The following is a 16,065-nucleotide window of genomic DNA, read 5'->3' as shown; positions in this document are numbered from 1 at the left end:
ACTCTTTTTGCAGTCCTGCCGCCATGCCACACAACTCCCAGGGCCGTGCACAGCTTAGCACGCAGTGTCTTGGAGGTGGCAGTGCCCTAGCCTGGGGTTTTGTTTGTTTTGCTTATTCAAACTCTTCGCGCTTCCCATTAGCTGTCAGTAACTCATAAGAGCTCGGGTAACAGGAAGGGAACTGTGCCTGGATGCTGAACCCTGGTGGCTGACACCACCTTCCCCTCCTCCATCCGATGATATCAGTCCCATTCCTGTGGGAGAAGCTTCCAGAACAGGCAAGTATTCCTAGTGTTGACCATAGTTGTGGCCTCTGAGAGGCTGCAGCAGCATCTGAATGTCCGGACCTGCACTGGGTGACAGTCTCAGGGTCACCAGGTGCAGCGGAACTCCAGGGCAACCTCGGAGCACTCTCCAGCTCCTCAGTCCCCAGCCCTGCCAGGCTGAGACCCTGCAGACCTAGACCGGGCAGGCCCACCTGCGGCCTCCTTCTGCAGGTCCCCTCCTGCTAGTGAGCTGAATAGGGTAGGAGGGCAAAGTGGGTGCAGCCAGAACAGGCGCTGTCTGAAGATGTGCAGGGCAAGATGTCAGACCTGGGCTTCCCGGGGCTTCCAATAGGGCAGATGCTTCACAGCCAGTCGCTCATGTCCAGATGCAGTTTGAGCCAAACAGACCTGATACCTCCGAGGCTTAATAGTCGAACCTCAACCCCACGTGGGGTCCTAAACAAGCCTCATCCACAAAGCCAGACCACCTCTATTGAGTCAGTTGTGTGACCATGTGCACATCATCAACCTCTCTGCCTCCATTTCAGAACAGTCAAGCAGCCGATGCAAGCCCTCACCTGGACGGTTGCTGCAGGCACATAGGACAGCGGCCACTGCATGAGAGATGCTGGTCAGCATCAGTCCTAGATATGAGGACTCCTTTGGCCTTAAAGGAGCAAAGACCTCACACACGCAGGTCCGGCGCCTTCCTTCCTGTCCCCCTTGGAAGAGGACACACCTTTGCAAAAAAAAAAAAAAAAGTGAAAGAAACTCAAGACTTTTTCTGCTTTTCCATTTAGAACCACTATTGATCAGTTAGGGCTTAAAAAGGTGGGTGTCAGTGGCTGAGGGATAAGGGACCTGGGAATTAATGGGGTTTTTTGTTTGTTTGTTTTTAATTTCATTATTTATTTATTTTAAATGTATATATAATTGACATATAACATAATATTAGTTTCAGCTGTACAAGAAAACTTTTTTAAATTTTTATCAAATTTATTGGGGAGATATTGGTTAATAAAATTAAATGTGTTTTAGGTGTACAATCCTAGAATGCATCATCTGTATATTGTACTGTATGTTCACCACCCAAAGGCAAGTCTCCTTCCATCATCATTAATCCCATCTTTACCCTCTGTCACCTCCCCATCCCCCTTTCCCTCTGGCATCACCATATTGGTGTCTATGTCTATGAGTTTTGTGGGTTGTTGTTTTTTGCTTAATCACTTCACTTTTTACACCCAGCCTCCAAGCACCCTTTCCCTATGACAGCTATCATTCTGTTCTTATGAGTCCATATTTATTTTTTGTTAGTTATTTTGTTCATTAGATTCCACATATAAGTGAAATCATATGGTATCTGTCTTTCTCTGACTGGCTTATTTCACTTAGCATAATACTCTCCAGGTCTACCTACGCTGTCACAAAAGGTAAGATTTCCTTCTTTTTTACAACCATTTAGTATTCCATTGTGTAAATGTACCACAGCTTTTTTTTATCCACTCAGCTGCTGATGGGCACTTTCAGCTGCTTCCAAATCTTGGTTATTATAAATACTGCTGCAGTGAACATGGGGGTGCATATATTCTTTCAAATAGGTATTTCAGGTTTCTTTGGATATATTCCCAGAAGTGGAATAGCTGGGTCATAAGGCAGTTTCATTTTTAATTTTTTGAGGAAACTCTATATTGCTTTCCAGAGTGGCTGCACCAATCTGCATTCCCACCCACAGTGCACGAGGGTTTTCTTTTCTCCACACCCTCACCAGCATTTGCTGTTTGTTTCTTTGTTTGTTTGTTAGTTTGTTTTAATGCTCACCTGAGAGTATGTTTATTGATTTTAGAGAAGAGAAACATTTATGCGAGAGAGAAACATTGATCGGCTGTCTCCCATAAGCTCGCTGACTGGGGATGAAACCTACAACCGAGGCAGGTGCCCAGACAGGGTATCAAACCCCAAACCTTTTTGGTGTACAGGACAACACTCCAACCAACCAAGCCATCCAGTGGGTAGGAGCTGTTGACTTATTGATGATAGCCATTCTGACCGGTGTGAAGTGGTATCTCATTGTGGTTTTAATTTACATTTCTCTGATGATTAATGAAATTGAGAACCTTTTCATATGTAGGTTAGCCAGCTGTTTAGTCTTTTTGGAGAAGTGTCTATTCAGATCCTTTGCCCATTTTTCAATGGGATTGTTTTTTATGTAGAGTTGTATAAGCTCTTTATAAATTTTGGATATTAACCCCTTACCAGATATATCATTGGCAAATATGTTGTCCCATTCAGTAGGTTGTCTTTTCATTGTATTGATGGTTTTCTTTGCTGTGCGAAAACTTTTTAGTTTGATGTTGTTCCATTTGTTTATTTTTTCTTCTGTTTCATTTGCCCAAGAAGGTATATCAGAAAAAATATTGCTGTGAGAAATGTCTGAGACCTTACTGTGTATGTTTCCTTCTAGGATTTTTATGGTTTTGAGTCTTATATTTAAGTCTTTAATCTACTTTGAATTTATTTTTGTGGCTGGTATAAGGTGGTCTAGTTTCATTTTTTTTTTTTTGCACTAATTTTCCCAATACCATTTATTGAATAAACTGTCTTTACCCCGTTTTATATTCTTGCCTCCTTTGTCAAATATTAATTGACCATAAAAGTGTGGGTTCATTTCTGTCCTCTCTATTCTATTTCATTGATCTATATGTCTGATTTTATGCCAGTATCATGCTGTTTTGATTATGATGGCCTTGTAGTATAGTTTCGTGCCAGGTAGAATGATTCCTCCAACTTTGTTCTTCTTTCTCAAGATTGCTATGGCTATTCCGGGTCTTATATGGTTCCGTATAAATTTTTGGAATATTTGTTCTAGTTCTGTGAAATATGCCTTTTGTATCTTGATAGGAACTGCATTGAATCTATAGATTGCTTTGGGTTAGTATGGACCTTTCATGATGTTAATTCTTCCTATCCATGAACATGTATATGCTTCTTCTTATTTGTATCTTTAATTTCTTTCTTTGGTACCTTATAATTTTCTAATTATAGGTCTTTTACAAGTATATCCTTGTTTAAACTTATTCTTGGGTATTTTTTATGCAATTGTAACTGGGAATATTTTCTTAATTTCCCTTTCTGATAGTTCATTATTGGTGTATAAAAATGCCACTAATTTCTGGATATTTATTTTGTGTCCTGCTACTTTGCTGAATGTATTTATCATTTCTGGTAGTTTTTTGGTAGAATATTTAGACTTCTCTATCTACAATATTATGTCACTTTCAAATAATGACAGTTTTACTTCTTTCTTGAGGAGTTAGTGTTTAATCGGTACAGAGTTTCAGTTTGGGAAGATGGAAAAGATCTGGAGATGGATCGTGGTGATGGTTGCACAACCATGTGAATGTACTTAACACTACTGAACTGTACACTTCAAAATGACTAACATGGTCAATATTATATTATGTGTATTTTACCACAAGCTTAAAAAATAAATGAGATCCTGCGTGGTTACAGAATTCAGGGAAGGCTGTGTGGAAGAAGTAAAGCTTGTGTGGTTTTCCACACAATAAGTTGTGAAGTGCAGGCTAATGGAGCACTAAGGCCAGCAAAGTGTAAAGACTGTCTCAAACTCTAATGATATCTATGGAAGTCAAGGGCTAGGCCAACCACCAAGACATCATGGTATGGTTGGCACAACCATAAAATATATACTCCAGGGAGCTTTCCAGAACGCTCGGTAAGAGGTGGAGGAGCAGCTGCTGCCTCAGCTGCGCACAGCAACATGCTCTTTCCAGCTCCTCCACACCTGCCTCAGCCTGTTCACCGGCTGTCAAGTATAATGAAAGCAACCACTTACTATGATGTTTTGGGGGTCAAACCCAGTGCCACCCAGGAAGAACTGAAAAAGGCTTATAGGACGCTGGCCTTGAAGTACCACCTTCATAAGAATCCAAATGAAGGGAGAGAAGTTTAAACAGTTTTCTCAAACTTACGAAGTGCTCTCTGATGCAAAGAAAAGAGAATTATATGACAAAGGAGGAGAACAAGCAATTAAGGAAGGTGGAGCAGGTGGTGGTTTTGGTTCCCCCATGGATATCTTTGATATGTTTTTTGGTGGAGGAGGAAGGAAGCAGAGAGAAAGGAGAGTTAAAAAAGTTGTGCATCAGCTCTCCGTACATTAGAAGACTTACATAATAGTGCGGCGAGAAAACTAGTTCTAGAAAAGAATGTGATTTGTGATAAATGTGAAGGCCGAGGTGGTAAGAAAGGAGCTGTAGTGTGCTGTCCAAATGGCCAGGTACTGGAATGCAAATAAGCATTCATCAGATCAGCCCTGGAATGGTTCAGCAAATTCAGTCTGAGTGCATGGAGTGCCAGGGCCATGGGGAAAGGATCAGTCCTAAAGACGGATGTAAAAGCTGCAACAGAAGGAAGATAGTTCGAGAGAAGAAGATTCTAGAAGTTCATATTGATAAAGGCATGAAAGATGGCCAGAAGATAACATTCCATGGTGAAGGAGACCAGGAACAAGGACTGGAGCCAGGAGATATTATCATTGTTTTAGATCAGAAGGACCATGCTGTTTTCACTCGACAAGGAGAAGACCTTTTCATGTGTATGGACATACAGCTGGTTGAAGCTTTGTGTGGCTTCCAAAAGCCAATAGCTACTCTTGACAACTGAACCATAGTCATCACCTCTCATCCAGGTCAGATTGTCAAGCATGGAGATATCAAGTGTGTATTAAATGAAGGCATGCCAATTTATCGTAGACCATATGAAAAGGGTCGCCTAATCATCGAATTTAAGGTAAACTTTCCTGAGAATGGCTTTCTCTCTCCTGATAAACTCTCTTTGCTGGAAAAACTCCTACCTGAAAGGAAGGAAGTAGAAGAGACTGATGAAATGGACCAGGTAGAACTGGTGGACTTTGATCCAAATCAAGAAAGACAGCGCCATTACAATGGAGAAGCATACGAGGATGATGAACATCATCCTAGGGGTGGTGTTCAGTATCAGACCTCTTAATGGGGCCAGTGAATAGCACTCACTGCTGGCATTTTATATACAGTAGTGAATGAGTGAAGGACTGTAACCATAATATGCTCACTACTTGCTATTATTTTTGTTTTAATATTCAAGTATAGTAGTGTTTTAAAAGTTAAATGAAGAATAAACTCAAATATAAAAGCTCTGCCGAAACCGGTTTGGCTCAGTGGATAGAGCGTCGGCCAGTGGACTGAAAGGTCCCAGGTTCGATTCCGGTCAAGGGCATGTACCTGGGTTGCAGGCACATCCCCAGTGGGAGATGTGCAGGAGGCAGCTGATCGATGTTTCTCTCTCATCGATGTTTCTAACTTTCTATCTCTCTCCCTTCCTCTCTGTGAAAAATCAATAAAATATAAAAAAAAAAAAAAGCTCTGACTTTGCCCTGTATGTCTGATGACTTGTGTGCAAGATAATACCTGTAAAAAAATTCCCCTAGCATTTTCTAGGCCATACTTTTGTAATTAATTTCAGTTATGTACATGGAATAGCTTAGACTGAAATGTTAGATATATGTATTGACTTTGGTGTGTGACCCTTAATTGTTAAGCTATGAAGTTAAAATTCTGTATTTAACTGGCAGTCAGACAAAGAACTGAATTTGTAGAGAAGTGTTAGTTTGTATAGTTGTATTAAGTGGGATTCATTGTGATGCCTCTGCATTTATTCTGTTGACTCAACTGTTACTTGAAGGTGGCATGCCATATAATTTAACCTGTGGTATCAGTGATAGAAATGATACCTTTCCAAAGAAGGGGTTTATCATAATCTGCTTCTTGAGGGCTTGCACTTGTAGAATTGTATTCCCTTCTGTTGTGCCATCTTTTTTTTATTATTATATATCAGTCCTTGGTTACATTTTTTCCCCCTTCTCTTTGGACCATAAGCCTTAGAGTAGTGACTTCTGGAATAGGCTTACTTAGAAGTTGAGTGATGAAACCTTTACATGGAGAAGTAATTTGCATGTATGAGATAGGAAGGTGTGTTTTAGGTATGTTACTGGCTTACTTTAAACCATTTAACTTATGCTCCAAAGTAACTGTAATTTAATGTTGGTAGTATAGCAAATTATGAATAGCCTTAATTGTATGTTTAAAGTCATATGTTCACAAGCTTAAATCTGGATATCAGAATTTAAGCAATTCTTGAAATGTATGAATGTCTCCTTAATACACTGATTACAAAGTAAAAATATATATTCCAACACCCAGTTTTTAAAAAATATATTTTATTGATTTTTTTACAGAGAGAAAGGGAGAGAGATAGAGAGTTAGAAACATCGATGAGAGAGAAACATCGATCAGCCGCCTCCTGCACATCTCCCACCGGGGATATGCCCGCAACCCAGGTACATGCCCCTGACCGGAATCGAACCCAGGACCCTTCAGTCCGCAGGCCGACGCTCTATCCACTGAGCCAAACCGGTTTTGGCATCAGTTTTTAGAGTGAAGGGGCACTGTTGGTAATTGCAGGGGGCAATGGCATACAGTCACATGTGAGACAGAGAAAAGAGCCCAGACTTGGGAATCAGGTAGACCTTGGTTCAAGATCTAGTTTGGGCACTTATTTGAGCAAATTACTTTCTGTCTCTGAACCTATAAAATTCTATATCATGAGGTGATTGTGAGTATCAAAAGTAAGATGTGAAAAGCTTCCGTCTATGATCTGCCACTCCCTAAATATTAATTAAAAATATAAGCCTGTAATCTCTTATCTGTAATTCTGAAATCTAAAAAGCTTTGTAAACCAAAATCTTTATAAACTCATTTGGTGGCAAAACCTGACTGCAACCAATGAGTGGCTATTTAGAATGTTTATCCCACTTAGTGTAACTTATTTTTATGTTTCTATGCAGAAATATTAATGTGTTTGATGACAAGGTCTGCTTCAGTCCCTGCTGTAAATGTGTTCCCTCCCTGAAGTCCAAACTTTTTGTATAGGTTGGAAGGATGAGGACTCTAAATTATAGATTCAGTGTCCTATACAGATTTAAGCCTATTGTCAGTTATGGAATGTTATAATGTTATATTAAGTGAAAATGGCATGTTTAGTTTTTTTAAAAGCAACATGTAAAATAATGTGTATTATATGCTTCTATTTGTTTTAAAAGGGTGCGTACACATGCTCATCTATGCACAGACCATGTGGAGGAGCATTCCTGAGGGTCAAAACAATGTTTTCCTCTAGAAATAGGGAAACTAGGGTCAGGGGAGAGGAAAATTGATGTTTCATTGTGCACACTTTTACTCATGTTGAAATTTTTATTCCACATTTACAATACATTTTTAAATATTAAATTAAAAAGTCAAAGAAACACTTCATACCCATTAAGATAGCTATTATTTTAAAAAAAGGTGTTGGCAAGGGTTTGGAGAAAAGGGAACCCTGTGCACAGCTGGTGGGAATGTAAAATGGTGCAGCTATGGGAAACCATATAGCAGCTCCTCAAAAAATTAAAAGTAGAGCTACCATATGACCCATCAATTCCACTTCTGGGTACACCCTAAAGAATTGAAAACAGGGACTCAAACAGATACCTGTATCCCCATGTTTACAGCAACATTGTTCACAACAGCTCAAAGGTGTCCATCGGCAGATGAATGAATAAACAAAATGTGGCATAGACCTACAATAGAACATTATTCAACCTTAAAAACAAAAGAAATGCTGACACATGGATGAACCTTGAAGACATGATGCTAAATGAAATAGTCCGGTCACAGAAATGCATGGTTCCACTTACATGAAGTTCTTACAGCAGTCAAATTCGGGGGAGGGAATGGGGTTAATGTTTTAAGTCAGTTTGGGAAGATGAAAAAAATCTGTGGGTGAATGGTAGTGATGGTTACACAGCAATGAGAATATACTAATGCCACTGACTGTACACTTAAAAGTGGTTAAGATGGTAAATTTTATGTTGTGTATTTTACAGTTAAAAATAAAGTGTTAAGTTTCTCGCATCACATATCCCTTTGGATATGCCTGTGCCGCTTGTGCCAAACCTTTCCATGAACTGTGCAGGCGGCAGGCAGCCTGGTTCAGGGACTTCTGAATAATGCCTGTGTCAAAGGGCAGTGGCCAGGACGGGCCCCTCCCGGGCCCTGCAGGCCCTGCTGACCATGGAGTGCCCTTTGGGAGGTGGTTTGGGAGGGCAGGCACCGGGCTTGAGTCTGACATGGACAAGGCTAGTGGCACCATGGCCTAAATGTAGGCTTCCCAGAGCTGGGGTCTGGCTGTGACAAGGGTCAGGCTCCTCAACGCACCCCAAGAAGTCCTTGGGAGAAGCTCTGGATGAAGCCATGGGCCCCCAGCAGCCTCCAGTCCTCTCAGAGAAGGGATGAGGGACCCAGTTTGCCTTTGGAAGAAGTCCGTTCCCCAGCCCAGCTCCGCCGCAAAATCTAGAGAGGCAAATAGGAGAATAAGACAGTCCGCCTCTTTCCTTAATACCTTGACACCCAGTTGCTCTTTTTATCTTTTGTCTTTTTTTTTCTTCCTTTTTTAAGTTAAAGGAAGAACCTTTCTGGCTAATTAGAGTGTTTGGGCAATTTCTGCACATCAATTAGCAACTTCAGCTTTATTTCTGGGTCTCTCCTTACCAGTCAAGTGTGGCCACATTGAGGCTCAGATCCTATGTGCCCCCTGTGCGAGGAGGCTCACCCACAGGTGTCTCTCCTGACATTGATCACCCTGCGCTCCAGTCTCCTCTGATCCACTTCCTACAGGCAGTTCCCATGCGCCCCTGGGTTTCAGGTCTGTGAAGTGGACCAGGTGCCCTCAAAGGTTTCCTGTTTCTACCAGTTGGGAGAACAGTGCCCCAGCAGGGACTGCGATGGGGGGGCTGGTTACAGTGGTGCGGGGAGAGCCCCGATGCCAATCCCAGACAGAAGTCACAGCAGGAGGTTTCCTGCACCCCAGATTGGGAAGGGGATGCTACCAGCACCTGAACTCTGGGTGGTCTGCTGGGGCTGGGGCCGTGGAGGGGCTGTCCCCAGCCGCACACCTCCAGATGATCGCTGTTAGAGACCCTGCCCCACTCAGAGCCAGATGGTATGGGACAGCCTGGTGTTTCCCTTCGTCCAGCCCTCCAGTTTGTCCTCATTGACTCCCTGGGCTGAAGCCAGAGAGAAGCCAGGCGGCAGGGGCCTGGGAGAGGTAGTTTGCAGGAGACACATTGCTGCATTCCAAAGAGGTCAGGGCACTCCAGGCAAATACCCAGCAGGTCCAGCCACCGTGCTGCCGTTGTCCCAACCTCCACCAGGTTTTTCCCCTTTTTTGTTTTGTCCTGGCATTATCTGTTTGTTGGGGGGGCAGGGGGGGATTATTTGGCATTATCTGTTTGCTTGGGGGGGGGGGGGCGTTGGTTTGTTTTTTTGTTAATTCTCTCTCAACAGTCATTTTCCATTGGTTTAAGGGAGGGGGAGAGACACAGGGAGAGAAACATCAATTTGAGAGAGACACATAGATTGGTTTCTCCCCCATGTGCCCAGATCAGGGCCAAGGATCAAGCCTGCAACCGAGGTATGTACCCTTGACCAGGATTGAACCAAGGACCCTTCAGTCCACAGACTGACGCTCTATCCACTGAGCCAAACCAGCTAAGGCCAGGTATCTCTGTTTTAGATGTCCAATATATAAAGGAATTGAATTAAAAGTTGGACAGAATGGAAACATTTTAATTAGGCTGTGAAGCTTACACTTGCCAGGCCAACCCATCACTTCTAAACCCCCAAAGTGGGTGCGTGTCCTCTGGCTCGCCTCTGGCCAGACTGAGCGTCCCCCTGACTAATACCTTGGTCCCATGCAAGGAGCAGGCTGTGCCAGCAGGTGTGACATGTGGCTGGATTCAAGCCGCACTCGGGGAAGAGGAGGCAGTGTAACAGGTTTCCACACTCCCCGGGAGAAGTAAGCACATTATTTCTTCCACCAGGGCTGCCCTTCCAGGGGCAGAGCAGAGGTCACTGTGGTCCAGAGGGCTGAGCCTAGAGCAGGCACTCAATTGCTCTTTGTTTAGTTTAGCTGAGGCACCCAACCTTGTGTGAACTTGAGCCAAACACCTTCTTAGGATACAACCTGCTTTACAAGAAGAGGGAGACATGAGTAAGGATGTCAGCGTGGGATTCTGAAAGGTGGCTGCGCAGCGATGCCTTGCCCAGCACTCACAGCATTTCCTCCTCTGGGTGTGTGCTCTTGTATGACCCCATCAGTTCTGGAAACCCTCCTTGTAAAGGAAGGGGAGGGACTTTTACCCCCATCTTCCAGAGAGAGAGAAACGCAGGCACTGAAAATACACAAGGCCCATACAATGGCATTGGATTCAGGGCCACATGAGTGTCAGCCCTGACCTGCTTCTAATGAACCAAGAACGATCAGTCACCTCCTACGCCCAAGTACAGTTAAGAAACATCTGTAGGGTGACACTCTTCATCCATTCAGTCAAGAAAGGGGAGAAGGGACAAATGAAAAGACAAGGGAGCAAAGGCACAAGAGGAGAGAAAGAAAGGCCCTGTGATGGGCACGTTAGACAGGAACAGGGATTGTCACACCGCTGCCCTTAATGATGGCTGTGAGAGAAGCCAGCTTTGCGAGGGATTTGACCAGCCTTCAAAGGATGCCTCCCACCATCCCTCGCCTTCCTGGAAACTCACTAGGGTGATAAAGAGCCACTCCCCTTGTTTCCAATCCAAGGCAGCTCCCATTATCAGCGGCCGTTTTCCTCCCCTGGGGCTCAGTTTCCAACCCCTGAAGTCTTGTTCCCTTTTCTGCAAAGGTGCTACTGTGTATAGTGGGAGAACAGATACTCGTGTGGGTGTGCTGCTGCTCAGGCGTGCTTACCTGCACCTGAGCAGGGAAGGCTTCCTCGTGGTATGTCACCTTTCTGTAGGGTTGCAAGGGTCTGTTTCTTCCCGCCCACAGCACATCTGGGCTCTCGTCAAAGACAAGTCCTAACAGAAGTTGGGCAGATGTTGGGGAAAATGCGACTGCAGAGTCCAGTTTGTACAAGGCCTTACACTCTCACCAACTCTGACAGTCACGCTCCCAGCCCCACGAAAGCATGGGATTCTGGCTGAGTCCTTTGCAAAAATGAGAAATATCATCTCTTCTGGTTTAGACATCTCAACACGCACCACCAGATCCAGAAACACACACAAATTCCACTCTTGCTCATTTTCAATCCAAGGGGTTTTCTAGAAAGTAGAGCCTGTTACAGAACAGCTTCCTGGACCACATGCAGGGCTGTGGCAGGCACTCCCGATGGTAACTCTGATTGTACCTTGAGCACCAGTGAAGCTCATTGCTCCATGTGCCCACCTCAGTGTTCGCTGCGGTGGAAATTCGCTCAACATGCTCAGCCCTGCAGTTGTTGTGCTCTGTTTGGAGTGTGCTGGGAAAATGACATTTATTCTCTAGTTAATGTGTCTCTCTCCACCCCCAGAGTCGCTAAACAAACGAGTTGTTCTTGGAGCAAACATCTCCCTTTCAGCATCTCTCCGTTTCTGAGCCACAGCTCAGCAATGAGGCCACTAGCTCTCCATCAGGCTGCACACAGCGGGGACACATGTGGTCCTGCTGTTGCATTTTGAGGACCCCAAGTTATTGATGGGAACAGGTGCTCAGAATTCAGCACAACCCACCCAAGGCTTAGTTCACTTTCTCTGCAAACGTCTGGATTTAGGAGAGAAAATACCAGGCTCCTCTCAGGCTGCCTGTAAACATCTCGGTCTGGATTTGCTGAGGTGGGTTGCTAAATTTAATTGCCAGTTTCCATGCCATGTGATGGTGTGTGACAGGCCAGCTCACCCTGTGAGTTCGCCAAGGGGTTTTAAATAAATGCTTTCTGACGGAAAGGATGATAAAGATCCTGTTATTCACCAGAGAGCCTGGAGAGTGGGCTGGCCTGGGTTTCACCGCTGAGCTGCTGTGGTGCTAATCCCCTGAGCCCCCACCACTTCCCACTGGCTAGTAGGAGAGGCTGAAGGCGCCTGTAAAAGAGCCCAGCCAGCCAGCCCCGCCTGCCCAGGTCTCTGTGACTCTGGAAGACAAATAGCTCTGTGGGCCAGCCTCAGCTTCTCCATCTGGAAAGAGGAACTGTTAACAAAATATCAGGAAAGCAGGGAATGCGTGGAGCTTCCGGGCAGCATGCTGTAGGTGTGCAAATACAGCCCTGCGCCTGAGAGCATCTGTCGGGCCCCAGGCAACAAGCAGGGCAGAGAGCAGCAGGGTTCTTGCCCCTAGCCTTGACAATGCCAGCGGGAGCATCGCGAGGCTGGCAGTGGTTGTGTTCTCCCTGAGTATTTCCTTATGAAACCCGCCTACCAATGCATACTTACTCTTCCAGCTAGAGTCACTGTGTTGTCTGAGAAACAGCAGCATCTGCCTCGCCTGGCAGCTTTTGAGAAATGCAGAGTCTCAGGCCCACTTCATTCCTGCTGATTCCAAATGGGCTGCTTAGCAAGCTATCCAGATGATGCATATATATTTTAAATTTTGAGAAGCTCTGGTCTAAAGCAGTGATTGTCAAACTTCAGCCCACATCAGAATTCCCAAGGGAGCTTGTTAAAACATTGAGGGCCCTCCACTTCCAGAGTTTCTGACTTAGTAGGTCTGGGACAGGGTTGGTTAATTTGCATATCTATCAGGCTCCCTGGTGATAATAATGCCCCTGGCCTGGGGACCACACTTGGAGAACCACTGGTGAGTATTCCTCCTAGCAGTTGTTTTGTGATACCTTCCTTCCCAGGTCACCAGCGTCTGTCATCTCCTCTTTATGTACACTGGCCATTTCAGTCCCTGGAATTACTGTAGTCTTCTCTTAATATCTTAAATCCTGACTCATATCATTTTTGAGCTCTTGAATTTAGTCCATATTTCTTTATCTCTTTCACTAGGAAGTTCTGCACTAAACATGGATAACCAGTTTGTGCTGTACAAAAAGGGAGGATTTCTTAAAAATTCTACTTTTTCTCCCATGTAGTTGTCCTAAAATTCCACTTGTTTTTTTCTTTTTCTTTTTTAAAATCCTCATCCGAGGATATTTTTTCATTGATTTTTAGAAAGAGTGGAAGAGGGAGGGAAAGACAGAAAAACATCGATGTGAGAGAAACACATCCATTGGTTGCCTTCTGCACGAGCCCCCGACCAGGGCCCGGGCAGGGGGGAAGCATGCGACCGAAGTACGCGTCTTTGACGAGAATCGAAACCAGGACTCTTCGGTCCACAGGCCAATGCTCTGTCCACTGAGCCAAACCAGGTGGGGCCCACTTATTTTTTCAACTAGAGTCAGGCTGCTGGCCCATGAGGAGCTTGTTGTATGACTATCACAGGATAACCACGTTGACTTACTACAGTGCAATTTTTTAAATCACACCAGCAATTAAGTGACACATTTAATTAAAACAAGCAACACTGAAGAATGATGAATTCAAAGCAAAAGTCAATGTTTATGTCCCCCATCTGATCCCTTATTCTCCTCCCAGAACTAATGAATATTAGCAGTGCCTTTAAATATGCACATATGCATAAATAGAGGTAGACATGCATATAAATGCATGTCTGTATATATTTACAGTATTATTTTGAAACTTCCTTTTATTAATTAACAACATTCCTTAGAGGTCCTTTAAAATTAATAAGTAGATTCTACTTCATTCTTTTTAAAACTACATGGCATATTTCTTAATTTGGACATATCATATTTATCTAACCCAGGGGTGGGCAAACTTTTTGACTCGAGGGGCACAATGGGTTCTTAAACTGGAACGGAGGGCCGGAACAAAAGCATGGATGGAGTGTTTGTGTGAACTAATATAAATTCAAAGTAAACATCATTACATAAAAGGGTACGGTCTTTTTAATTTTTTTAGTTTTATTCATTTCAAACTGGCCGGATCCGGCCCGCAGGCCGTAGTTTGCCCACGGCTGATCTAACCATTCTATTAATGGCCATTATGTTATTTCCAAAATGTTGTTACTAATAGCAATACTTAACTAGCTTTCTCATGAGATTCAAATGAGAATTGGCCCAAATAGGTGGTATCAATTTACATTACCCCCAGCCACTTTGAAAACAGTTATTTCTAACCCCCTCATCAAAGCTGTCTATTGTCAGTCTTGTACATTTTTACCAATATATTGGGAATGTCTCATTATTTAAATTTGCATTTAGTTGATAACCTTTTGAGGTTAACTGTCCTTTCATAAGATTATCAGCCATTTTATTTCCTTTCTTGTGATTTACTTATTCAGATTCTCTGTTCTTTTTATATTGGGTGGGTGGTCCTTTTTTTCAGTCAGGGAGAAAATAGAAGCAGTAGTCTGGGTATTAATCTTTGGTTTACTAAAACGTTGCAATGTTTCATCCAAGTCCCTCACTTGAGTTTTCATCACTTTATTTTTGCCACATAGAACTTCTAGTTTTTGGATAATCTATAATATAATTTCTTTTTTTAATTTCTTTTTTATTTGTATTGTTGACATTATTACAGATGTCCCCCATTACCCCCCTTTACCTCCCTCCAGCAAGATTCCATCCTCCCCTCCCTCTGGCCCTCACTACATTACTGTCTTTGTCCATGGGCTATGCATACATGTTCTTGGGCTAATCCCTACATCTTCTTTCATCCCATCAGCCCCTTCTCCCCACCTCCCCTCTGACATATGTCAATCTATTCCATGTATCCATGTCTCTGGTTCTATTTTGTTCATCAGTTTATTTTGTTCATTAGATTCCACATGTAAGTGAGATTATATGGTATTTGTCTTTCTCTGACTGACTTATTTCACTTAGCATTATAATCTCCAGGTCCATCCATGCTGTTGCAAAAGGTTCCTACCTTTTAACAGCTGCATAGTATTCCATTGTATAAATGTCCAACAGCTTTTTTATCTATTGACTAGGGGCCCAGTGCACAAATTCATGCACCTTGAAAGGAACTGTGGGCCATGAGGCTGTGGTGGGCAAAGGGGCAGATCTCAGCCCATCCTCCATGCCCCCACCCAGCCCCTCCTGCCACAGTCCCCAGTCCTCTGTCTGTAGGCAGCCCCACTCCTGCCACCACTGCCACTCCCATGCACTGCCAGCACCGGCCCCACTCCCACCCGCTGACAGCGGAGTGATTGGGGCCGATGCCAACAGCAGATGGGAGAGGCAGCTGCTGGCCCGATTGCCCCTCAGGAGCAGGGGGAGGTGGAGAAGTTTTGAGGGGTGATAAGGGCCAGCAGCTGCTGCTCACACCCGCTGACAGCTCTGAGCCATTGGGGCCAGGCCGGGTGTTGGCAGTGGGTGCGAGCGCCAGGCGGGACCGCGGAGCGCCAGAGCAAAGAATTTTCAGTAACCACCAAAGGCTCACCCCAATGACAGCGACCGGTGCCCCATCTTGGTTTGGTGTCCCTGCTCACCTGTTTCACCATCCCACATGGCCAACTCCCACCATGTTCTGTGCTCTGCTGCCTGCTGCCAACACCTGCTGCAGATGCCCACCATGTTCCGCATGTGCACCCTGGTGGTCAACGCACATCATAGAGACCAGTTGTTCGGTTGTTCTGCTATTCAGTCTATTTGCATATTAGGGATATGTGTGTGTATATATATATATATATATATATATATATATATGCACTTAGGCTGTTTCCAGATCTTGACTATTATAAATAACACTGCTATAAACATAGGGGAGCATATATTCTTTCTAATTGGTGTTTTGGGATTCTTAGGATATATTCCCAGAAAAGAAATTGCTGGGTCACAAAGCAGTTCCAA

General features: G+C 44.0%; 1 pseudogene; it reads left to right on the top strand.

Annotated features, from left to right (window-relative positions):
- Positions 1-3,983: 3,983 nt before the first annotated feature.
- On the top strand, positions 3,984-5,459 carry LOC118677435 (annotated as a pseudogene).
- The last annotated feature ends 10,606 nt before the right edge of the window (positions 5,460-16,065 follow it).

This window comes from Myotis myotis, unplaced genomic scaffold (assembly GCF_014108235.1).
Source record: "Myotis myotis isolate mMyoMyo1 unplaced genomic scaffold, mMyoMyo1.p scaffold_m19_p_2, whole genome shotgun sequence".
In the NCBI taxonomy this organism is placed as follows: Eukaryota; Metazoa; Chordata; class Mammalia; order Chiroptera; family Vespertilionidae; genus Myotis; species Myotis myotis.
Note: the sequence above shows the minus strand (reverse complement) of the source record. Positions and strands in the feature narration are given on the sequence as shown.